General features: G+C 37.5%; 1 pseudogene; it reads right to left on the reverse strand.

The window, feature by feature from the left end:
- Positions 1 to 1,771: 1,771 nt before the first annotated feature.
- Positions 1,772 to 2,206, reverse strand: LOC124841228 (putative calcium-transporting ATPase 13, plasma membrane-type pseudogene; annotated as a pseudogene).
- Positions 2,207 to 26,933: the final 24,727 nt, after the last annotated feature.

A 26,933-nucleotide genomic window follows, 5' to 3' on the forward strand; every position in this document is an offset into this window, starting at 1 on the left:
CCCTTTTCGCGGACCCCTCATTATTTGCTTTGTTTTTTTTTACTTATTTGTTTTCTTTTTATTTTGTTTATCCTATTTTATTTATTTTTATTTATTTTTTTTTTATTAGCTTATTGTCTCATTTTATTTTATTTTTATTATTCTAGATATCTACTTATCCTAAAATATATATTTAATAATGCAATATTTACAATTTAAATAAAGGAATTCATAAAATGTTTTAAAGGTTTTGGCACATGTGTGATCGCACGCATCGTCCTTGTGCTGAAAACCTTTTATCTTCATAATAAAATTACAAAAATATGTTTTAAAGGTTTTGGCACATAGTGTGTGATCGCACGCATCGTCCTTGTGCTGAAAACTTTTCTCTTTCTTAAATAAATTACAAAAATATGTCTTGAAGGTTTAGGCACATGTGTGATCGCAACGCATCGTCCTTGTGCTGAAAACCTTTTATCTTTCATAATTAAAATTACAAAAAAATAGTTTTAAAGGTTTAGGCACATGTGTGATCGCACGCATCGTCCTTGTGCTGAAAACCTTTTCTCTTTCTTAATTAAAATTCCAAAAATATGTTTTAAAGGCTTGGCCATGTGTGATCGCACACATCGTCCTTGTGCTAAAAACCTTTTCTTTCCTTAAGTAAAATTAACAAAATATGTTTTAAAGGTTATGCGCATGTTTGATCGCACGCATCGTCCTTGTGCTAACAACCTTTTCTCTTTCTTAAACAAAATACAAAAAAAAGGTATAAAATCTTCAAAAAAACTAAAAAAACATCCGCATCTTCAAACAACAATCAATCATCCCTGTACCCAGAACTACGTGATCCTTGATTCTCCATCAAGAGTGGAGATACGTAGGAGCAAGGATAGTCTCCTTTCAGGTTCACTTTCCCAAAAATCCAAATTTATCCGTAATCATTTTCTCAAACAAATCTTTCAATCAATTTCCAAACAAATCTCTCAAACATTTTCAAAAAGAACTACGTAACCCTGATTTCTCATTTTGAATGAGAATACGTAGGAGCAAGTGTCAATCCTTGTCGGGCCCAGAAAAACTAAAACATATGTTTTGTTTATTTTAGAATTTTATTTTAGGGGATAGTTAAACATTTTGAAGATCACCTCATATTCGTGCATTTAGTTAAAGGTACTTGCCTTAGGGCAGGCGTTGTGGGGTGCTAACACCTTCCCACGCGTAACGACTCCCGAACCCAATCTTTGGTTTCGTGGACCGTGCTTTATCGTTTTATGTTTTTCCGTAGTTTCCAGGAATAAACTATGTGGCGCTCCAAAATCTCTTTTCCAAAAACCGATTTCTTTTTGGATCGTCGTCCCGTCGCGATTCCGGTTGCGACAGAGGGTGGTGGTTGGTGTTGCTACTTGACGACGGTGTTCTGGCGACCTCACCACGGTGTGCTCTGAAGTTAAAGGAACTTGGTCGACGGACTTGGAGGGGCCACTGTGGGCTTCTATCGCTGTCGTGCTCTACAAAGGTTGCCATCGGCTTAGGGCTATCTTGGTTGAGGTAAGTTGTGCGTTTAAAAATTCATTCTGAGTTTAATTGTTCTTCAATCTGTTTGATGTTCTTGTGGCAGCACTGTGTGATGTTGTTTGTTCGAGAAGTTTTTTATTTGTAATTGAAATGAGGGGCAAGGCATTGGCCTGCCAGTGACAAGGTTCAAATAACCTTAGCCGTAGTTTAGGGAAAATAAAATAAGCAACCAATGAAGATTGAGTAGGTGAAGATTATAACTTAGTGGTTTGTACTAATTTTTCTTGTGAACAAGTGGGTTACACTTCACCAGCACACCAATTGTCCAAGACAAAGCTCGAATGCTAACACAAACACCCCATTGCTCCCAAGTCAATCTCTCAGTATTGGGTATCTTTTTCAGAAACTCAACCTTCACTAGCTGAAGAACGACAGTTAGGCTCACAATTACAATGAACAACCTATTCTTACCAACTCCCTTAAATATGTTATTGTTCTCCAGTTCCCTTGCATTTAACTCATTGAACACTTGGCAAAGGACAAAAGAATTTAAGATAATCGTGTTCTTCACCTTGTCAGTAACATGAATGATTGATCTTCCCCTCAATTCTAAAACCAGTTGTACCATAACCTGGTACAATGCATGTGAAATCAGGTTCCTCCACATAAGTGTAGTTATCAGTGGCTCAACTCTACCTACAGTTGGCATCTTCATGAGATCATCAGTAGGTTCCTCGGTGGCTAAAGCCAAAGCTCTCCTTTTCCACTTCAGTGCCTTCTATTCCCTTGGAAAGTCCAATATCTACATGTTTTAGAGCAGGTGCGTCATTTGTGGCATCACCTGTGATTGACACCACATTACCCTTCTGCTTTAAACATTGACCCTGATTCTGTTAATCTTATCCATTCTTTCCTCATGTACTAAGATTGTAAAGTATTTCAGAATCAAGAGTGTTATAAAATGAATAAAATTTTTTCTTTTAAAAGTATTTAAAAAAGCAAAGTGGTTACTAACTAAGATAATTGATTCTGTACTTTTTATTTGTCAATAATTATTTGGTTTAATAGGTTCGGAGGTCCCTATATTTGCGGGTTCGTTTCACTTGGGTCCTTCAATTTTAGAAGTGATCAATTAGGTCTCTAATTTAACAAAATTGAGTCAATAATACCCTTTCCGTTAAATGCAAGGGAATCTGAATGCAAATTAAACAGGTGGCATGCTAAGGCATCATTTTATTTGCAGGTGGCAGAGTTTGAGCTTAATACGTGGCAATTTCTGCAATTTTTAATTTGCATTCAGATTCCCTTGCATTTAACGGAAAGGGTATTATTGACTCAATTTTGTTAAATTAGGGACCTAATTGATCACTTCTAAAATTGGAGGACCCAAATGAAACGAACCCGCAAATATAGGGACCTCCGAACCTATTAAACCTAATTATTTCAATTGTATGGCTGTAAAGCTTATGTTATTTTTAATTATTTAAAGTGTTTATTGCAAATGAAGTTTGATATTGATTGAATGGTTTAAAAGTGTTGTTGAAGGAGGGTGGTTTGGTGGTGGAGGAAGCAGAGTCTGGATTGTGGAAGGAGTAGCAGTGTGAAAAGGGTGAGTTTAGTGTGTGGAAGTGAGGGACAAAGGGAACAAAGGGTGTTAATTATAGAGGAAAAAACACACAACGGAGAGGAAGAACAAAGAGTCACACATACACATAAAGGATGAAAATAAATACATAAATAAATAAAAAAGAGAGAGAGTGTGGGGGGGGACGTGCCCCTCTACCTTTCATTTTGCTTTTCTATTTTTTAAGGTACGTTATTTCTTCTTTGAACACTGAAATGTTGGTCAGGATTGACATTTGCCACCAACTATAGTTTGACATGATTGGTACATATATATTTATTCTAGATTACATACAAGTATGTTTAGATATCACTCTTGAACATAATGTCCAATTGAACAAAAACAAATACATGGCAATTTGGTAAGAAAGTAATCTGGTTTAAGACAGAAGAAAACAAGGAAAAACGTGTATGGGAGGGTAGAGTGGGAATAAAAGTGGTTGTAATGGGAGAGAAGAGGAGAGGAACAATAATGGGGGCTTTGAGTTTAGGGTCTGGAAAATGATTATGGAGTAGGTCGTCCCAAGATAATTAATGATGGTTTGGATTGGGTCCAAAACCAACATCAGCATCCTTCCTTACCCACTCACCCCTATCATGAATTACTCTTGTTTTATTTATGCTTTGGTTGTTCTATTTTGAGGTCTCCATAATTTAGAGTTTTGTTTGTGTAATTTTAATGTTTTGGAAGTGTTGGCAGTAATCATTGTTCTTGTCGTAATGATGAGAAATGATATCAGTGACATGTCCAAAACCAAATCCAGCTGCCTTAGCTCATGTGTTAATTTGCATGCTTTGTTTTTATATGGTTGAGAGAGTGCTTTAACTTTTCAACAAAGTAAATGTGAAATGATTAAAAAGGTTCCAGAAAAGGTCAAAAAATAAAAGGATGGAGGGGTGTTAAGCATTGTCATTATACTAAAGCAGGGTTGTTTTAGTGGCACAGGCTCTGTTTGAGAATTTAGTGTTAGCTAATTAGTGGCACAGCTCCATCTTTCTCAAATTACTCTTTCATCCTTAACACACTTCTCTACTTTCTCTGTTTAAATCACTTCCATATGCTTTTTGTAGTTGTAATAATTTGTCTAATGATCATTAAAAAGTAATATTCTTGAATCAATATTAAAATATACTAGATTATTTGAAGCAGATGAGTTTCTGAAAAGGAAAGAGTAGGTGTCATTGTGGCAATGTGAGGATGGGTTGCATGTGATTTATTTGATTGTAAATTTTCCATAATGTGTTATGGAAAACCAAGGTACAGAGCAACACTACTGGTTTTGTTAGGAATTTCATTAGGAAAATATCATATATGTTAAATTGTTAGGCTATTTGGAATGACTGTACTTCCTAAAATTGGATTCAATTATGTATGTACATTTAAAGGAGTTTTCAGACGAAATTCCATTTGATGTGTTAGGGTGAGCTTTTAAAGGAGTTTGAATTGTGGCCAGAAAGGGAGGACGAGAGTCTACGGAGAAGACTTAACTAGGAAAGGAAAGCAAAGGCAAAGGTATGGGGACCTAAACTGAAATTGCATGATTGAAATTGCATGAGTTTGAATGTTAAGTTATATTGATTGAAGTTTTATGATATTGTAAACATTGAGGTTTGTCAAACTTTGTTGTGAATGGTTTGAAACTGATTGCCATATTTGTAAGAGATATGTTTTGGTACTTCAATTTGTGCATGATGAAGTTGAAAAAATAAAGCATGTACAATGGCCTCTTCCATTCGTTCTAATCTGTGAGAATTAGCCATGAGACATCTTACCATGTTGTAAGATCATAGAATGTGTAGGTTTAGACTATCCATTTCAGTTTAGTAATGTCTTCTACATCAAAGCAACTTGACTAGAATCAGAGCAATTTGCCTTCAACAACTGAAGTGAATTTTGTTCCACTTCCCAAGTTTGTCCAACATTAAAAAAAGTTTACAGTGTTTCCAAATTGGTTGTTTGAATAGAACACAAAGGAAGGTTTAGGTTCAGATGACCACTTGGCTTGTAGCTTTGGCTAACAAGATTACTCAAAACAAAATTCAAAGAAAAAATAATTATGTTACTGGCCACTACTGCTACGGTGTAGTTTGTGGTCCAAATTCCTTGTGTAAAGCAAGATGCATGTGATCATATCAGCATGGTTTTGGACCACCTAATCAAAGTGAATTCAACACTCAAAATGAATGTAAACAGTTTTGGCTTTTCAAATCATAAGGTTTGTTATCTGTTTAGAAACTGTCCACATAACACTCTCTCTTATTGCCAAAGATATGAGGCCAAGTTAGCCACACAAGGTCATAAAAATGAGTGTTCTATCTGCTGTTTAGTGCACTGGATTAGGCAAAATGGATTTTTCAGCACTTGGTCAATCTTTCTTTCTCTTTCAATCAGTGTCCTACATTAGTGATATGTAGAGCCTAGTTTTCTTCTCAGACCAGAACCTGTATGTATGTAAACACAAGTACACAAAACAACAAAGAAAGAAAGATTACAATTAAAAGGTTATGTGATATACAACAGTAAAGTACAAACAACCTCTAATATACGTAGATGATTCAAAATTTAAACTTATTTGATGCTACTTCAAAACAGATTGAGAAACACTCTTTTGGTAACATTGAAGCTACTGGATTGAACCACAAAGTCTTCACAGTATTAAAAAATCACAGGAAATTAGCACCAAAGCAGAGAAAAAACTGCACCATAATTGGTTATGGAGAACAGAAAATTTTAGACTTCAAATTGACAACTTGGATGGCCAAAGATTGAATAGGCAATTAAGTAAAGTTAGAAACGAAGTAGGCACTGAAATGTAACCTAGGAAATGCTCTAGATCATATTAATAAAGCAAATAAACATAAATCAAGTTGATTCAAACTCAATTCAAAAATTGCTTATCATTTTAGGTAACTGTATATCAGTGTCTGTTGAGTCATACTTGAACCAACCTTCATTTCAACATCTGTTGAGTCAAGCTGAGGATGAATTTGGTTATGAGCATCCAACTGGTGGTCTCACAATTCCTTGTGGAGAATATGTGTTCTCAGATATCACTTCTCGCTTCGATAGTTGCTAACTGCTTAAAGATGGAACTGACTTAGATGTAGACATATAGTTGACACACTTTTCTATCATAGTTTCTTACCTTGAGAATATTCCCCTCTCCATGTTTGATGACTGAATTAGTAAAATCAAATTTAATTTGTTTGAGAAAGTTTTTGAACACTAACCTTTTTCACGTTTTATTCTCACATAGTATATATGTATATATCTTAAAGAAAAGAACTTTATTGAATAGGAAATGGGCTAAGCATATGTTTATTTAAATCAAACGACCTGAGCAAGATTTCATCAATATAGTTGAACAAGAAAATGATTTAAGATGGCCTGATCAAACAAGAACACGAGTCTGAGAATGGGACAGCAATTTTTATATTTTCCTATTTTGCTACAGCCAGTTGCACTTATCATCGTGTAGCAACGCCGTACATGAGAAATATTCACTCTTATGATGATGCCCCACTTAGTTTATGATAAAAAATTTTGATCACCTTTGCGTCAAGCAGCAGCCCCATCTTCACATGGGCGATTAAGCATATTGTTGTTGCCTCTAGGACTAGAATAGCAGAAATTTGATTGAAATACATTGATAGTGTAATTTTTTAGGATTATCAGAGTGATAGATGGACACATACTGGTGGGGTATTAAAATCCATTCATTTAAGTGTAATTTCCTAATTTTTTTTGTCCAAGACACTGCAATTTTGACCTCAGATATTCATGTAATTTCCCTTGTTACTGTAACATCTAATTAGCTTCTATAAGGCTAAATATGCCAACTCTATAGGCTGAATATGCCAACTCTATAAGGCTGAATATGCCAACTTTATAGGCCTGGATATGCCAAATAATACAATACAAATATATACACTTCTATAAGGCTGAATATGCCAACTCTATAGGCTGAATATGATACTCTGAATTGAAAGCTTCAATTATATATATATATATATATATATATATATATATATATATAATATATATATTGAAAGGCAACTAGTCTACAGGACTTTGTTTCTTATTTGGATTTAGTGAAACTAGACATATGTATTCATAAGTAAAAATGTATGCAACCAGAGGAAGAGAAGTGATAACAACTTCTCTGGTTTCATTGATTTGGCAGAGATTAATTGATGCTTTCTTCATTCTCAAAGAAAGAATGTGACAATCCTTAGTGAAGTGCAGAGTTGGAGCAGAGGAAGAAGAGCTTCAGTTACTCTCTCTACACCAAAGAAATCTTTTTCAACACATTCTTTGGCTAACTGATAATTGATTCTGATTTTTAATTGTTCACACTTTAGAAAAGCTTAAAAAAGGAAGAAAGAATTAAAAGTAAAGTCTTATGCACCTCATTGGGTCATAGTTTGGTTTATATGAAGATTTCTTTCTAAACCATCACTTTTTGAGTTAAAATGGAAGTGGAGTATTGATTTTGAGCTGCAAGCTGTTTATAACTCATTTTAGAGTTTAAACACAAATAAAATCATCAAACAAAGTTGGTTGAACATTGAGCTGTGTGTTTAAATCTCTTCCATACGTGTTTTAGTATCGAACCACCCAACTAGGGACTTTCTCTAGTGCATAATTTTTTGGAACCTACTGTTTGATTAATTTCTTTGGGCAAAAGTTGTCAAAATTGAAAGAATTTGGTTTGTTGAATTCTGGTGCAGTATGATAAATTTGTTTGGTGATGTTTTAGTTGGTTATTGTTATTCCTTTTTGGATACTATTAGGTAATGCTTAAACTGTTGCTATGGTTATTAAATTAATGGAACAAAATCTAATGAATAACCTTAAATACACTTCTATTTGATGTCTTAGGTGAGTTTTTAAAGCAATTGTGGCCAGAAGGGGAGGAAGAGAGTCTACAAAGAAGACTTGATCAGGAAAGGATAACAAAGGCGAAGGTATGGTCACCTAAACTGAAATTGCATGATTATATGTGATATGTTATTTTCATTCTTGTTTCATGAATTTGATGTTGTTATAAAATGTTGTGAATGTCCACTTTGAATGTTAAGTTATGTTGAATGGAGTTTATGATACTGTATACATTGAGTTTTATCAAACTTTGTTTTGAATTGTTTGAATTTGATTGTCAAATATGTAAGAGTTTTTAGACTTAGAACCTAGAACCCAACTAATTAGAAACTCAAACTACAAAAAGAACGTGGAACTCAAAAATTGACTATAGGAGTTGCCAATTTTGACATCTATTGTTTGCTGGACAACCCCTTTGAATTGAGTAAGACAATATAGTTATACATAATCCAAATCATAAGACATACCTAATTTATATATAAAATCATGATATAGTTATACACTATATAGATTAAAGAAGTCAGTAAAGAAAAAAGAGTTCTCTTTATGTTTACATACAACCAAAAGAGTTCTCAAGGTAATGGCTAAACTGAATCAATGTTTTTGTAAGTTGTGTTTAAGTAGCTACTCTTAGAAAATTCCATCTTCTTCTTGACATGCTAAAGTAAGTTTCATTTCCAAATTCATTACCTTTTTGTCATACTTTGAGTGATCCCATAATGGTTAGAAAAAAGTGTTGGAAATCCCATGTAAGAACAAATTATAGTGTATGAGTGTGAGTGAAATCTTCCACTATGAGCAGCCATTATGGAACGTAAGCCTCCTACTATGCCTTGTTTACTAATACAAATTAGTTTTATCAACAAAAGAAGAGTAGAGTTTCTACTTTTCCATTCTAATCTCGCCTGTTTCATTTCTCTTGGTAATTGAGCAAAATAAAAAAGAGATAACAGAGAAAATTAAAGATGAGATATGAGATACCAATAAAGGAGAAAGGAGATGATACATTTATTTTATCCAAATTCATGTTATCTAAGATGGAAAAGTACATGAATTCCCATTATTTTAGTCCCCAACAACAGAGACACATACAGCAGTACACACAAACATTCCTATTGATGACAGTAACTAAACAGAAACAAATTGAATACTAGAGCCTATCGAATTCGAATCTGTTCCTGGAATCTTGAAGTGGTTTTTTGTTCCTAATTAAGTGTACCATGGTGTCATATGTTGCTCTGGCCGTCCAATCACTAGAGATAGCATTCCTGGACTAAACCCAATAAATCCCTGCACTGCCACTGACCTAGAATCGAAAGTAGATTTCACCACTTGGAGGGTTGCTATAGTCAAACATTGCCCCAAAGGCCCTGCGTAATGCCTTCCATTCTTGGCAGTCTTGCTGCAAAATTAACATCATCAAGTTTAGTGTCCTTATTCCTTTTACCTCTGCAACCATTATACCATCTAGTTTAAGCAATTGATTCAGTAATAACTCAATCAGATTAAGCACATCTGTTTGTGCAAATCTTCCACCTTTGTTGATAATTCACTCAAATGTTGATACCTAACCAAATCCAATCACTGATCATTAGCAACCACAACACTATTTCTTCCCTTATAGCCTATCTACTTCCAATCACTCAAATGTTTCTAAAAATGGACTGCAGCTCAAAGTCTTTACAACACCACTATTTCACACATAAATTAGCACCAAAGCAGATGAAAAACTGGACCAGAAATGTACAGGGACAACACCAAAATCTGACTTTAATTGGTCAATTTTAACATGCCAACAAGCTTAAACTAATAGAAATAGGTGTAGAATAGAAGTAGGCACTGAAATGGATTCCAAGAAAGGTTCTTCAATAGATGAAGAAAGCAAGAAAAACTGAAACATGTTTTGCTCCAAGCAAAATGGAATTTATACCCTGCACACTTGCCTTTTATTTCCTGCACACTTGCCTTTTATTTCCCATATTGGAACTCTACCCTCTGGATCCGGGTCTTGAGCATCAAGCCTACCAAATTGCCTATCAAACAAACCCCACTTCTCCACAATAAAAGTAATGACAGTATAAAGCATACAATTCAATAAATCTACACCTGTGGATGCCACCTTATTATTAATTCACCTGTTATGGAAAACTAACCCTAACCCCAATATTATAACATTTTGTGAAGGAAATACATAATAAATAAATGATAAAAACTATCTAATCTAATTGGAAAATTCTGCATATTCCAGAAATACCCTTAACGTGCTTCTTAATGGCACGATTGGCACAAAGCATCAAACTTGATCATCATAGAAAGAGTATGAAACATTTTCTCCTTCAAACATGAAACCACAAATCGTAGTATATATCCATGCTTTTATAGATATTTGATTGCCTAAATTATGTTTATGTCTATATGGTATGTTTATTTACATTGTCTTTCGTTTGTTAGGCTATAACTTGATTAAGTTAAGTAGTCATTTAAAAACCTATGGTACTACACACATTCTCAAAGCAATGAGAAGGGTAAAAATACACTAAACACTTAGAACCTACACAATATTTGGAAGTACTCTAGATAAGAGAACTTTAGTAGTAATAAGTTGTCTCCTCCAACTTTAATACACAACCCCTTAGTATGTCTGAGACATTTCAATACTGAGGACTTCTCTTCACTTCCATGTTCGACTTGAGTAGTAATAGGTTTATTACTTATGTCACATGAAGTGTTGCTGTTTTGGCTAAGTTTTTATTTGTTTGGCTTGTCACAGAACATGGCCCATTTTCCCAACCATCGTGGATGGATGTACGACCGTTTTATAGTGGAAGGAGAGGTTTGAAGGAATCTTTTGTCATCGGAGTTGAAGAGTTCGTGGAGACGGCCCGACGATGTCAATATTATGCCCTTGATGGAGGGATTCGATGTCCATGCATCAAGTGCGAATGTACAAGGATTTTGAAAGATGAAGTCGTCAAAGTTCACCTTTACCAAAAAGGGTTCATGCCTAATTACACGGTCTATACATTTCATGGTGAAGAAATTCCTTCGACCTCCACTGCAGCTGTAAAACGGCTTGCATCAGGTTCGAATACTGTTGTACATACATTTGAGATAGATCAATTTGCCTATATGCAAGAGATGGTCGACAATGCTCTTCGTCACCATGCTGAAGAAGCAGACGATAGTCACGATGAAGAGCCTCCAAATGAAACGACGCAGAGGTTTTACAATTTACTTACAAAGGCAAATCTACCTGTATTTGAAGGTTCATCTGAGTCAAAATTGTCAGTGTGCATTAGACTCATGGCTGGCAAATCTAATTGGAACGTTCCCATTCAAGCAGTGGACTTCTATACAAAATTGATGTTAGATTTGACACCACCAAACAATTTCATGCCGAAGAATTATTACCAAGCCAAAAAATGTGTTTCAAAGTTGGGATTGGATGTCAAGAAGATTGATTGTTGTGTTAATGAATGTATGTTATTCTATGACAATGACAGTGGCAAAAATGATGCATTGTTGGTTGAATGCAAGTTTTGTGGCTCACCTCGATATCATACAATGCATGCTGGACGGAGGCAAAAAAAACCAATTCCAATAAAGTCCATGTTCTACTTGCCTATAATTCCAAGATTACAAAGATTGTTTACTTCAATGCAAACATCACAACACATGACATGGCATGATGGTAACAAAACTCCGGGATTTTTGAGTCATCCTTCTGATGTTGAAGCTTGGAAGCACTTCAATCGTAAACATCCATCCTTTGCTAGCGAACCACGTAACGTCAGACTTGGTCTATGCTCTGATGGGTTTACCCCGTACATTCAGGCGTCTGCATCACCATATTCATGCTGGCCCGTGATAGTTACCCCATACAATCTACCACCTGAGATGTGTATGACAAAGCCTTACATGTTTCTATCGTGTATAATACCAGGTCCATCTAATCCCAAATCATTGATTGATGTTTATTTGGAGCCTTTGATTGATGATTTGAAGAAGTTATGGAATGGTGTTTGGACGTATGACGTTTCAAGGAAGCAAAATTTCCTTATGAGGGCAGCCTTGATGTGGACTATTAATGACTTCCCAGCGTATGGCATGTTATCTGGTTGGAGCACGCATGGTCGATTAGCTTGTCCACATTGCATGGAACATACAAAGTTATTCCAATTGAGTTATGGTCGGAAAAGTAGTTGGTTTGACTGCCATCGACGGTTCTTGCCCATTGATCACCCCTTTAGAAGAAACAAAAAGGTATTTCGCAAAGGGCAAGTTGAAACGGATATGCCCCCGCCCAAGTTCACTGGATCACACGTTTGGAGAAGAGTGAAAGACTATCCAAAAGTCACTGAATCTGGTCAGAATAGGATAGAAGGGTTTGGAGAATGGCATAATTGGACTAAAAGAAGCATATTCTGGGAACTTCCCTATTGGAAAGACAACTTGCTAAGACACAACCTCGATGTCATGCACACAGAAAAGAATTTTTTTGACAATGTCTTCAACACAATTATGAATGTTATAGGTAAAACAAAAGATAATGAGAAAGCAAGAAAAGATTTACCTTTGTATTGTGGACGAAAAGACTTAGAGTTGAAGGCGCAAGGTAACGGCCGATTATTTAAACCAAAAGCAAATTACACCATTTCAAAAGACGAGGCAAGAATAGTGTGTGGATGGATCAAGGAGCTCAGAATACCAGATGGATATGCTTCTAACTTGTCCAGATGTGCCAATGTTCAGAACGGTACTATTCAAGGGTTGAAGAGTCATGATTGTCATGTATTCATGGAGACTTTAATCCCTCTTGCGTTCAGTTGTTTGCCAATGCACGTGTTAAATCCACTGATAGAGATCAGTAACTTCTTTAAAGATTTGTGTTGCACGACACTAAAGGATAATTCCCTTAAAAAGATGGATGCAAATATCCCAATTATTCTCTGCAAATTAGAAAGAATATTCCCTCCTGCATTCTTTGATTCAATGGAGCATATTCCAATTCATCTTGCATATGAAGCTTGGCTTGGGGGACCTGTGCAGTACAGGTGGATGTATCCATTTGAATGGTTTATGGGAGAATCCAAACGTTCAGTTAAAAATAAAGCTAGAGTAGAAGGCTCAATTTGTGCAGCTTACTTGCACAGAGAGACAACGTATTTTTGTTCACATTATTTCAAAAACTTCATGTTGTCCCCCACTCATGTCAAAAATGAAATGCAATGGCAAGTTGAACCACGTGAAGGTGCATTATCAGTGTTCCGACAATCAGGCCGTCACGCAGGGAAAGAATTCACTCATTGGTTAACTGATGCTGAATTCAACTCTGCTCATGTCCATATCTTAATCAATTGCAGTGAAGTAAAGTCGTACCTTGAGTATGTCATCATCCATTTACATTGTCTTTCAAACGGTTCAATTATTATACACTAATGAATTTCATTTGTACCAGCTCATTTGTTGTGGCTGAGCAAGTCGCAGAAGGAAATACTTCTGCTAGAATACACTCAGAGTTTCCCCATTGGTTTAGAAATCAGGTCCGTACTTTTACCTACATTTAGAGCAAGGTTAATTTGACTCTTGCTTTTATAATTTTGTTAGTACCTTTGTAGGTTTTTAATCAGGCATTAACTCCCACGGTTCAAGAGTTAAGACATCTATCGAATTGGCCAATGAGATGTGTCAAAGAATGGCACACTTACTTCACCAATGGTTACAAATTCCATACACATGAATGGTCTAAAGGAAAGAAAACATCAAATTGTGGTGTGTATGTGAAGGGCCTAACAGAGGGTTGTTATGATGATTTCTATGGCATCATTCATAAAATATGAGTTAGAGTACAACAGCACTACTTCTCCAAACAGAGTAGTACTTTTTTATTGTGAATGGTTTGATCCTTCTAGAGCTGGTACTAGAGTCGATCCACGCTTTAATATTGTCGAACTCAACCAGAGATTAAGATATGGACCATTTGATCCTTTCATTCTACCAACTAATGTCAGACAGGTTTATTATGTGCCATATCCACCATTCCGCAATATTGACAAGCGTGGTTGGGTCGTAACAATACAAACCAAGCCTAGAGGTCGCATTGACTCAAATGAGGTTGAGGAAGATGTTGCCTACCAACTTGACCAAATGTCACAACCACAAGAAGTTATTGAAGTTGAACGTATAACCGCATTGGTCGACCCTGATGGTGATGGAGATGAATTACAAGCAACAATACAAGGTGATGAAGAACAAGAACAAGAAGAAGAAGAAGAAGACGAACAAGAAGATGATGATGATGATGACGACGACGAAGAAGAAGACGAAGATGATGATGATAAAGACGATGATGAAGAAGAAGATGAAGATGACGATCATGATGACGACGATTGAATGTTGGACATCCATTGTAGCAAATTGAACTGTCATTTCAATAGAGTTATCTAAAATACCATCTTAAAAGTTGTATGCAATAATTTATACATTTACTTTAAGGCTTAATTACCTACTTAGTCCCCATGTTCAGAGGTAATTTGCTGTTTAGTACCCGGTTTTAAAAATGTAGGCATTTGATACCTATGTTTTGAAATTTGTATCAATTGAATCCTACCCACTTAACGCCGTTATAAATCTAACGTTTTTTCTGACTGTGTATGTGATTTGTGGACGAGCGGTTATGGACGAGCGTTCGCTTCGTTGGACGAGCGTCCTCTTCTGCCTGACTGGGCGTTCGCTTCGCTGGACGAGCGTCCTCTTCTGCCTGACTGGGCGTTCGCTTCGCTGGACGAGCATCCTCTTCTGCCTCGCTGGACGAGCGTCCTCTTCGTTGGACGAGCGTCCTCGTCGCTCGTCCACAAACGCTCGTCCACAAATCACATACACAGTCAGAAAAATGTTAGATTTATAACGGCGTTAAGTGGGTAGGATTCAATTGATACAAATTTCAAAACATAGGTATCAAATGCCTACATTTTTAAAACCGGGTACTAAACAGCAAATTACCTCCGAACATGGGGACTAAGTAGGTAATTAAGCCTTACTTTAAAAAGAATTGATCCTTCGTTAATCATTTCTATTTTTTCGCTTTATTTGTAACCATTTCAATGCAGTAACGACAGGACAAGGTTCAGAACGTCCTGATAAAGGAAAGGGGGTAGCAAGGCCTAGAAAGAGGCAACGGCAGGCACCAAAGTATGTACTTAGGGTGCCTGCTAGACTACCTACCACTGCTGCCGGCACTACATCATCTGTGGGGCCTCCTCCTACCCTATAGTACAGCCTCCTACACCTGCAGTAGACCCTACTCCTACCCCTGCAGTACACCCTTCTACTACCCCTGCAGCAGACCCTCTTCCTCCTCCTGTAGTTATAACCCCCACTCTTCCCCCTGTGGTTATAACCCCCACTCCTGTCCCTGACCCTACTTCTATACCTTCCTCATCTGTTATACCGCCTTTTGACACTGTCACACCATCTACTGATCAAGATTCAAGTGGTGATGGTGAAGGTCTTGACCCCCCCCTCCATGATCGACCATGGATTGAGCTGTATGGTAAAGGTTAAGTTTTTAATCTCTTGATATAATTTGATGTTTAAACCCTATTGTAATTCAAATGACTTTTATCCTATAGGTTTATTCCATCTAGGGTTGCTTCCCAAGCCATCACACGTTCAATTAAGCAACAGTTTCTAAGTCCATGGCCTACTTGAGGAGCAATTCCTGATAACGATAGAAAGGCATTCTGGGAGCGCTTTCAGGTGAACAATCTATTTAACTAATTGTCCCTCTTATTTGAGTATGTTCTGTAATCAATGTTTGTTCTCTTTAATGTTACAAATGAAGGTGCAGTGGAAACCTGAACATGAAAGTCAGATACACAGAAATTTCCACATGAAAGCATCTCATCGACTGTCAGAGATGTTTAGGGATGCCCGAAATGCAGGACAACGCCCTTACTGGATGGGTGAACAAATTTGGAACTCTTTACTCGCTCATTGGAATACAGTAGAGTTTCGCAATAAATGTGTCAAAGCCCAGAGGAACAGAGCGTCTGAAAGGGGTGGCACCCTGCATACTGGTGGGTCGATCACCATTCATGAGCATGCCATTCGTATGGTATAATTTCATTACATAACTTTTTCTTTCATATATAAGTTATGTATTTATTTCATACGTACTTGATATAATTCTAAATTATGTTACAAGCACAAGCTCTGGGACGGGCGGTCCATGTTGATGAGGTCTTTGCACAGACTCATGTAAGGAAGGGCACTAATCAATTCGTTGATGAAAGATCTCGGAAGACTCATGTAAGCAAATAACATTATTACTATTACTAATTTTTCAGTTAAGTTATTCTATCATTCCCTAACATTGCTTTTTTAATCTTTCAACAGGAAGAATTTTCTACGAGACTTTCACAAGTTAGATCTGAACATGAGTCAGCTCCTACACCAGATGATGCCAGTAATGCAGAAGATGACATCCGTAGGACACAGTGCTGGATCGACATCGTTGATGGGAAGAAAAAGGGACGAGTGTACGGTGCAGGACAACTTGCTGCAAACTATACAGCATCGAGAGGAGGTACTCTGAAGCACCAACCTTCTTCTTCCACCACTACTCCTGACGAGGTCGTTCTCCGCCTCACGCAGGCACTGCAGCAATGTGACCAGGAAATCACTGATTTGAGAGCAGAGTTTACAAACTTTAAGGCCCTGGTCATGAGAGTGTTGCCTGCTACTTCACAGGATGATTTAGTTATCCCTCCGACCCAGCCACAACCCTCCTCGTCACCTGCTATCCCTCAGCAGCCCACATCAGTCCAACAACCCTCATCAGTCCAACCCACACCAGTCCAACCCACACCAGTCCAGCCATCAATAGAGGACCAGGATGATAAAGATCATTCTGATGATAACTATGTACATTATTAGTCACCTGCTTCTTATTACTTGTTATAGAAACATTTGAATATTAGAACATTTGGAGTTTAGATAATTTCGATGTTAGATGAACTTGGTGACTTTGAATGTTAGAACATCATTAAGATTGATTGTTTTATGTTTTAACTATAAATACATGTTCTATGGATTAATGGATATTCTATAGATTATTGTATGTTCTATGGATATTGATCACCAATTGCATCTTTCAGATGCACATTATGTAGGTCTGTATGTGCTTGAAAACTGTTTAGCAGGTCTGTTTGTGATTGAAAACTGTTATGCAGGTATGTTATATGTAGTTGGTTTCGCCAGAACACATTTGTCCCTTACATTTCCCTCCAAATTACCGAAGGCTTTTGCCCTTCGGTAAATTCCCACGTTAGGCACTTACCGAAGGCCGTTGCCCTTCGGAAATTACCGAAGGCTTCTGCCCTTCGGAAATTACCGAAGGCTTCCGCCCTTCGGAAATTACCGAAGGCTTATGCCCTTCGGAAATTACCGAAGGCGTTCGCCCTTCGGAAATTACCGAGGGCTTTTGCCCTTCGGTAATTACCGAAGGCTGCCCTTCGGAAATTACCGAGGGCTTTTGCCCTTCGGTAATTACCGAAGGCTGCCCTTCGGTAATTACCGAAGGGCAAAAGCCCTCGGTAAATGTTAGCGACAAGGGATTTACCGAGGGCTCTTTGGTCGTCGATAAGCCTTCGGTAATTACCTTCTACCGACGGTTTTTGGCTGTTTCCGAGGGATTCTGGCCTTCGGTAATGCCCTTGTTTTTTGTAGTGTATATATATATAATTATTTACATATAAAGCTTAAGTGTATGGCTAGATTAAAAGTTATTTAACGACAGCATGATCATATGTTGCTAAGAGTGGGATAGAACAGAGACAAGGGAAAAAGAAAGGTTCTATTATTATTGAAATCAAATCTTCGACGTTTTCATTTTTCTTTTGAATGAACCCATAAAACGTTAGTTTATACTGGCTTCGACGTTTTATTATTTAGTTCCTTTTTTATTATTTTTTCTTTTTCTTTTAAACAACCCACATAACGTCAGATTCTTCTTTGCGTTCGACGTTTTATTTGTCAGAAATTATGTTTGTAATTTTTTCATTTAAACCATCTGATAAAACAATTTTAGGAAAACTTACAAAATGAATCATTCAAAAATGATCAAATTGTGTATTTGTATAGAGTTAAGAATTATATTTATAGAGTCAATTCAAAACCTTTGGTAACAGCACAAAATTAATGCTCACAAACCTTTCACATCAAAGTCCCCTAGAGTTCGACGTTCTATGGGAATTTAAAAAAGAAAAAGAAAAAAAGGAGCGACATTCGAATAACGAATAATACATCAGATGCCCAAAGGAATTTGACGTTTATTGTTGGATTAAAAGAAAAAAAGAATTAAACCAAAAAAACACTTTGGAAGTTTGAAGAAATTGACGTCAACCTCTTCATTTCTAGCAGCAAACTGCATTTTTCCATATATCATTTAAGCAGTCTGGCTTTTATTATTGAAGTCAAGGGTCACCCATATCAGGCCTTTCCCAACAGTCATTCTTTTTTTTCTATAAATACAGTTTTGGATTATGTTGTTGGGGTTTCCGACTTATCCTATCCACTCTCATATATTCATGAATTCATCTTTCTTCATTAATGTTAATGCCACTTTCTAATTTACCTTAAACCTGATGTCTCAGTGAAGAAAGCCTACTCCTAATCACTAGTTTACAATGTCTTGTTTCCCTAACAATTATTCATGCATTACATTCGCATAGAAGCTTAAAGGCAACCGATCCTCCTATTCCTATGTCTAGGTAATATTGCTTCCGGGAGAATTTCCCCAGTTCTAGATTTACCTATATGTGTCCATATAAATAACATCAATGATCATGCAATTGAATGAGTTAAACAAAGCATGCATAGAGTGTAGAAGAAAAACCCTAACAATTAATAAAGCAAAGCATATAAAATATAGAACCAATTCAATACATGAGAGTTTCAAAGGATTACATCGGTTCCCCAACAACAATGGAGGTTTAGTTCACCATAGACATGGTGAAACTAGATGAAAAACAATGAAAGAATGAAAGATAGAACCCTAGAATTTGAAGAAAGGAGCTTCCGCATCCAAAGTCCGCCTCTAAGGGGTGAAGAAAGTGTGATTTTGCCTCTTTCTGTCAAAAGATACCAACCCTAGGTCGACTAAACCCTTATATAGTTTATTAAAAATTACATAAAATAGGCCCAACCCCAATTAAATGGCGCTCAACGACAGTTTGGCGCTCAACAATAAGTGCGGTTCTTTAGAATGACGCTCAACGGCAGTTTTAACCCTCAGCGGTGACTACGGTGCTTCAGAATGCCGCTCAGCAGTAAGTTACGCTCAGTGGTGACTGCGGCTCTTCTTTTGTGCACTTTTACTTCCTTTCTTGAGTCCAGCACCTTACTACTTCAACTTCTTTCATCTAATTCATCTTAATTCATGCCAAAACAAGGAAAACCAAGCATAAAACCCATCCAACTCTCTTATTTCCAAAACTTAATCAAAAGCATGATTCCAAGCTAGTTTCTAAGTCATAAAAGTTGTTTTTAATATCAAAATTAAGTATAAAAATAAAAGTTTTTCAACCGTTATCACAACCCTAAACTTAGAACTTTGCTTGTCCTCAAGCAAACAAGATGTAACTCAGTCTTCCACCATTCAATACAATGGTTCAACACATTCACTCCACTATCACAATGTCACATGAATCTTGCCTTTTCAAGATTCGAGGTCGAATCCTCTCCAACCTGGGGGATGATATGATCATAAATGGGGCAACAATGAAGAGTTTCAAAGTGACAAAAGCACAAAAAGAGTAGAATAGATTTCATAGGCTTGTATTTGCCTCTTTGTTTTCTTTTTGTTAGTTCTAGTTGAATAAACGCTTATAAACCCTTTTTTTTCCTTTTAACACAAGTGTCGCAACCGGAATCGCGACGGGACGACGATCCAAAAAAAGAAACGGGTTTTGAAAAGAGATTTTGGAGTCGCCACCATAGTTTATTCTGGAAAACTACGGAAAAAACATAAAATGATAAGACACGGTCCGCGAAAACCAGATTCTGGGTTCGGGAGTCGGTTACGCGTAGGGAAGGTGTTAGCACCCTACAACGCCTGCCCTAAGGCAATACCTTTAACTAAATGCACGAATATGATGTGGTTTTCAAAATGAGTCACTATCCCCTAAAATAAAATTCTAAATAAACAAAATATATTTTTTAGCTTTTTTGGGTCCGACAAGGATTGACCTTGCTCCTACGTATTCTCATTCAAAATGAGAAATCAGGGTTACGTAGTTCTTTTAGAAACTGCTTGAAAATTTTGTTTGAGGAATTGTTTGAGAAATTTGTTTGAGAAATGGATTATGGATAAATTTGGATTGTTGGGGAAGTGAACCTGACAAGGACTAGCCTTGCTCCTACGTATCTCCACTTTTGATGGAGAATCAAGGATCACGTAGTTCTGGCCAAAAGATTGTTTGTTTGCTTTAAAGTGTTGATGTTTTTGGCTTTTGAATATTTTATATATATTTTTTTATATTTTTGAGGAAAAAGAAGGTAATGAGTACTAGGCCGATGCGGACGGTCACACGAGTACTCATACCTTTAGAATTATATTTAAATATTTTTAATTATTTTTTTTTAAAAGAGAAATAACGATATTAAGCACTAGGACGATGCGAACGATCACACGAGCACTCATACCGTTATCTACTTATTTAGGGAGACTTGAGAGTATTGAGTGCTAGGCTGATGCGGACGATCGCACGAACACTCATACCATTTTTTAATTTTTTACATTAATGATATTAAGTACTAGGCTGATGCGGACGATCGCACGAGTACTTATACCATTATTTAATTTTTAGATCAAGAGTATTAAGTACTAGGCTGATGCGGACGATCACACGAGTACTTATACCATTATTTAATTTTTCCATTATTTAATTTTTAGAAAGACTTGAGAGTATCGAGTGCTAGGCTGATTCGGACGATCGCACGAGCACTCATACCATTATTTTGCCCTTCGTTTTTTTTCTAATTTTTGCTATATAAAATTGTAAGAATAATAGTTATATTTACATTGGGTTTAATAAAAATTATATTTATGTATGTATTTAAAATAAAATAATATAATAATGATATTCACATAAAGAAAAATAACGTATAAAACATAAAATAAATAATAAAAGAGAAATATATTCAGTTTATTATATTTTTTTTACTTTTATAATTATATTTTTTGTGATTTTTATATATAAAGATAAAGGTTTAAAATAGAAAATAAAATTAGCAGCGTAATAACAATAAAACAATTAGTACAATGAAGGAAAATTAAAAAAGGTGCAGTAAGCAATTAAGAATGTATATGTAGTGATTAATATGTAACAGATAAAATTAAAACCGGCAAACATAAATAAAGGACAAAACACAGGCACAAGACATAATGATGTGGGGTTAAAATAGAGAGCACGCGAAGATAATAGTAATATATAAAAAAAAATTATAATTAGGAAAATAAAATAAGATTGCAGATAGTAAAATCCAATGAGAGCAAAGAGTGAGGTAAAACCAGAGGTGTGGAATGGGAGCAATGCTTGAAACGGGAGGGCAAAATGGGAGCACACGGGCTAGGCCCAGAGCCCCTTTGTTCAGAAACTCATTAGGGTTCGAGTGAAATCTACCAGCAGCATCCAAGACCCAGGTTTCTTTTCCCCTTCCACTTGAATCCAAAAAAAGAGCCGAGAGAGACCTAAGACTTCCTTCGAAGAAGGTAACCCAAGGAGGTTTGCCTCCCCTGCGCGCGCACGCATCACCGCGTCCACCGACCGATGCCACCCATCCAAGGCCGCCCTTCTCCGTCGAGTTCGGAGCCACCGGTCTCACGTTTTGCTTCTACCACTACCTTCCCCTCCCCGTCGTTCGTGGAGTCAAACTCTTCTACTCGGAATCCAAACTCACCGCCAACAACTACCCTCCCGTTGGTCCCGTTGGTATTATTATGGGCATCAGTCTTGGGGTTTTGATGATGACTGTGTCCTGAGTGGGGGGAAGGATGACTGGGTGACTGAGAATGGAGTTTGAAGTTCAGGTCTTGGAGATCAAGAGTTGGAGGTGAAAACGAAGAGGGAAGGGATGAAGATAATGACCGTGGTCGTGCGGTGTTGGCCTTGAGGCATGGTTTGGGTCCTTGTTTTTTTAAGAGACCTTGTTGTTGTTGTTGCAATGAATACTGAAGGAGCTCTTGATCGTTGTTCCCCCTAGAGCCACGGTTTCTTCCCCCTCCCTTCCATCTCGTGCCCTTTTCTTGTGCTTCTTCTGTATGCGCCCAATTGCTTTGTACCAACGTCTCTGCCAATCCGTATGCCAAAACCGCCTCTGCCAGCACTTTTACTCTCTGCAGAAAATCATTTTTGTCCCCTCTCGCTCCAACACGCACACATTTTTTTCTTCTTGTTTTTTAGTTATATTAATTATATTAAAATAAAATAAAATATAAAGAGGTAAAACAAAACAAAAAACAAAAAATGAAAAGAAATAATAAATGAAGGGGAGAATAAAATAAAATAAGATAACTTATATAAATAAAGATAGAATAAAAATAAAATAATAATAGATAACAAAAAATAAATAAATAATAAAAAGGGATAAAAATGAAAATAAATATAAAAATAAAATTGATAAAAAAATAAAAATAAATAAATAATAAAACATAGGAGAACATATTAAAGTAAAGCCAAAAATCAATCCAGACGAAATTCGGTATTGACAGTTGCCCCTCTTTACTTAGATTTTACTAGATAATATGACAAACTACGTTTTTATATTATCAGAGTAAAAGATAAGTAAAGATAGAAATACTAATTTCGTCTGGATTTCAAAGAGAATGAGAGAGAATAACAACCAATTTCAAGCATATAATGACCGAATTCAGGAAGGAGATTACAACGCAGGAAAAAAAAAACTTGGCCAATGCCCAAAGAGAGGCGATTCACCAAACAAAAACTTGGATTCAACCATTGCCAAGCAGAGGGCCGTTAATACAACAACAAGATGAGATTAGACCATTGCTTAGCAGAGGGTCAACACATAAAACGAAAACCTGGATTCGACCATTGCCTTGCAGAGGGCCAATATCGCAGAAGAAAACTTGAATTCGACCATTGCGAAGCAGAGGGCCATTTAGAAAAACTAAAATCTGGACTTGACCATTGCCTTGCAGAGGGCCGATAGCACAAAACAAAAACTGGATCCGACCATTATCAAGCAGAGGGCCGGTAACACAGAACAACAAGCTGAATTTGACCATTGCCGAGCAGAGGGTCAACAACACACAGCAACAAGCTGAAATTGACCATTGCCGAGCAGATGGCCAGTAATACAACAACGAGATGGGATTAGACCAATTCTTAGCAGAGGGGCAACAACATAAAACGAAAACCGGATTCGACCATTGCCTAGCAGAGGGTCAAAACATAGAAGAGAACCGGGTTCAACCATTGCCTAGCAGAGTGTCAATACCGCAGAAGAAAACTTAAATTCGACCATTGCCAAGCAGAGGGCCGTTAGAAAAACTAAAATCTGGACTTGACCATTGCCTTGCAAAGGGCCAATATCGCAGAACAACAACCTGGATTTGACCATTGCCTTGCAGAGGGCCAATATCGCAGAAGAAAACTTAAATTCGACCATTGCCAAGCAGAGGGCCGTTAGAAAAACTAAAATCTGGACTTGACCATTGCCTTAGAAAGGGCCAATATCGCAGAACAACAACCTGGATTTGACCATTGCCTTGTAGAGGGCCAATATTGCAGAAGAACAACCTGGATTTGACCATTGCCTTGCAGAGGGCCAATATCGCAGAAGAAACTTAAATTCAACCATTGCCAAGTAGAGGGTCGTTAGAAAAAACTAAAATCTGGACTTGACCATTGCCTTGCAGAGGGCCAATATCGCAGAAGAAACTTAGATTTCACCATTGCCTAGCAGAGGGTCGATATCGCAAAACAACAAACTGAAATTTGACCATTGCCTTGCAGAGGGCCAATAGAAAAAGAGAAAACTAGATTTAGGGTGCCAGGCGAAACTGGGCTTGGGGGCCAATAAATTGGGCTTGGGGGCCAATGTGAAAACTGGGCTTTGGGGGCCAGTGTGAAAACTGGGCTTTGGGGGCCAGTGTGAAAACTGCGCTTTGGGGCCAATGCAAAAACTGGGCTTAGGGGGGCCAGTGTGGACTGGGCTTTGTGGGCCAGTTTAGAAACTGGGCTTTGGGGGCTAGTGTGGAAACTGGGCTTTGGGGGCCAGTGTAAAAACTGGGCTTTGTGGGCCAGTGTGGAAACTGGGCTTGGGGGCCAATGTGAAAAATTGGGCTTGGGGCCAGTGTGAAAACTGGGTTTTGGGGGCCAGTGTGAAAACTGGGCTTGGGGCCAGGCGAGCTGGGCTTGGTGGGCCAGTGTGGAAATTGGGCTTTGTGGGCCAGTGGAAACTGGGCTTTGAAATTTTGGAAATCTTGAAATTTGTAATTTTGTGAAATGCCTTTGTTTTTGTAATTTTTGACAGAAATTTGATTTTTGAAAAGACATCAAGGCGTTGAAACCCTTCATTACAAAGTATTAAAATCTTGATGTGGGATCAGGATGTCAAGACCCTAATATGAGAGAAAAAGTTTGATCGAAATGAAACAAAAGACTTGAAAGAGAAAATCTGAACGTTATTCTTTTTGTGTTTTTGAAGAAGGATTCGACAACCATTCATATGAATGAAGAGGGTTTCGATCAGAAAGATTTTCTTTTGATGGATGGATGCACATATGAAAAACATTTGCTTTGTTTTGTGTTTCCTCTTTTTTTTTTTTTGCTTGAGTCATTCATCTTACTTGCAATCATCATCAAACTGATCTTTATTTTCAATGTTTTGTGAAAGTGAGGAATGTCATACATCCAGGTCTAAAGTTTGAGATAATTACATTTTGACTTTCTTTCGTGACATCAATGCACGCATGCTTGAATTCACTAGCAAGTGAGAAAAATGACAGATGTTTAGGATGGTTTGGAGAAGACTAGGACAACCATGTGGGCACATCATTCCCCATACACTCCTCGCCGGAGATGTGATATGTGAATGTCAAAGTGAAACGGGATATCCCGAAAGTTGCCCAAGTTTGGTGCTTAGGAAAATGAGCATGGGGTATGGATCTTTGAAAATTCGGGTGAAAAATTCAAGTAAGATCCGTAAAACTGCCGAGTCTTGAGATTATGGGTTGGTGAAAAACTCTTGTGAGACTCACAAAGCTGCCCCTCTTTATTTATCGTGGTATGGGTTGATGGAAAACTCGTATGAGACTCACAAAGTTGCCCTAGTTTTTGGCACGGGGTTATGTTTGGAAGAGGTAGTGGGCATGAAAAGGATTGGTTAAAAGGATGACCCCAATTGGTTTGATTTTCTTTTGCATGCTGCTGGCTGGTTGGCAAAGAGATCCCTTCTTCCCGAGACATTACTTTTTCTTTTCCTTTTTTTTTTATTCATTTTCAATTTTTTTTGGACACATTGCAAGTCATTTCGTCTTATCGCAAAATTAAGCTTTATGAAAATTTGAGCAAACATTATTCAATCTGTGTGGACTTTATTAGGCTTGTAATGTGGCTAGGGCTAGAAGGTATCGAAAGAAAGGCTTAAAGGCCCAAATGAATGCTTGTCGGTTATTTTTTTGAAACAAGGGTTATCATCTAGCATTGTGTCAACAATTTGATCTTTTGAGCACTCTTCTTTTTTTCTTGAACTTTGTTTTTCATTCACCTCGTTTATCACCACTTTGTGATTTTTTTCTTTTGTTTTGTTTTTGTTCTTTTTTTTGTTTACCCTTTTGAAGGATTCTCTCGTTTGATCATTCAGTGCTCTTCGTCTGCTTCCCGAGTTGACTCATACTGATGATAACCCTTGCTTGGGAATAATTTTGAAAAAGAATTTATTTTTGGCTCAAACGGGGTAACAATGGTTATAGTTTTTGCTTTTTGGATAAAGAAAGAAGGCCACACATCATTTTGAACTCTGATTGCTTTATTTTCAAAAGATTAATTCTACGATTAGATGACCTCAACATGACTCATTTTTCTTCTTCTTTCTAGACCGCCCTTTCGAGTTTTCAATCTAGTGGACTTATTCTCCTTTTGAAAGTTCTTTTGTTTGTCTCAATGGATTCAGGGATCACCCAGAGGGCAAAAGGGGAGGACATGGGCTAGGCCCAGAGCCCCTTTGTTCAGAAACTCATTAGGGTTCGAGTGAAATCTACCAGCAGCATCCAAGACCCAGGTTTCTTTTCCCCTTCCACTTGAATCCAAAAAAAGAGCCGAGAGAGACCTAAGACTTCCTTCGAAGAAGGTAACCCAAGGAGGTTTGCCTCCCCTGCGCGCGCACGCACCACCGCCTCCACTGACCGATGCCACCCATCCAAGGCCGCCCTTCTCCGTCGAGTTCGGAGCCACCGGTCTCACGTTTTGCTTCTACCAATACCTTCCCCTCCCCGTCGTTCGTGGAGTCCAACTCTTCTACTCGGAATCCAAACTCACCGCCAACAACTACCCTCCCGTTGGTATTATTCTGGGCATCAGTCTTGGGGTTTTGATGATGACTGTGTCCTGAGTGGGGGGAAGGATGATTGGGTGACTGAGAATGGAGTTTGAAGTTCAGGTCTTGGAGATCAAGAGGTTGAGGTGAAAACGAAGAGGGAAGGGATGAAGATAATGATCGTGGTCGTGCAGTGTTGGCCTTGAGGCATGGTTTGGGTCCTTGTTTTTTTAGGAGACCTTGTTGTTGTTGTTGCAATGAATACTGAAGGAGCTCTTGATCGTTGTTCCCTTGGAGCCACGGTTTCTTCCCCCTCCCTTCCATCTCGTGCCCTTTTCTTGTGCTTCTTCTGTATGCGCCCAATTGC

Source organism: Vigna umbellata, chromosome 7, assembly GCF_029865625.1.
Source record: "Vigna umbellata cultivar VRB3 chromosome 7, Vumbellata_1.0, whole genome shotgun sequence".
Classification (NCBI taxonomy): Eukaryota; Viridiplantae; Streptophyta; class Magnoliopsida; order Fabales; family Fabaceae; genus Vigna; species Vigna umbellata.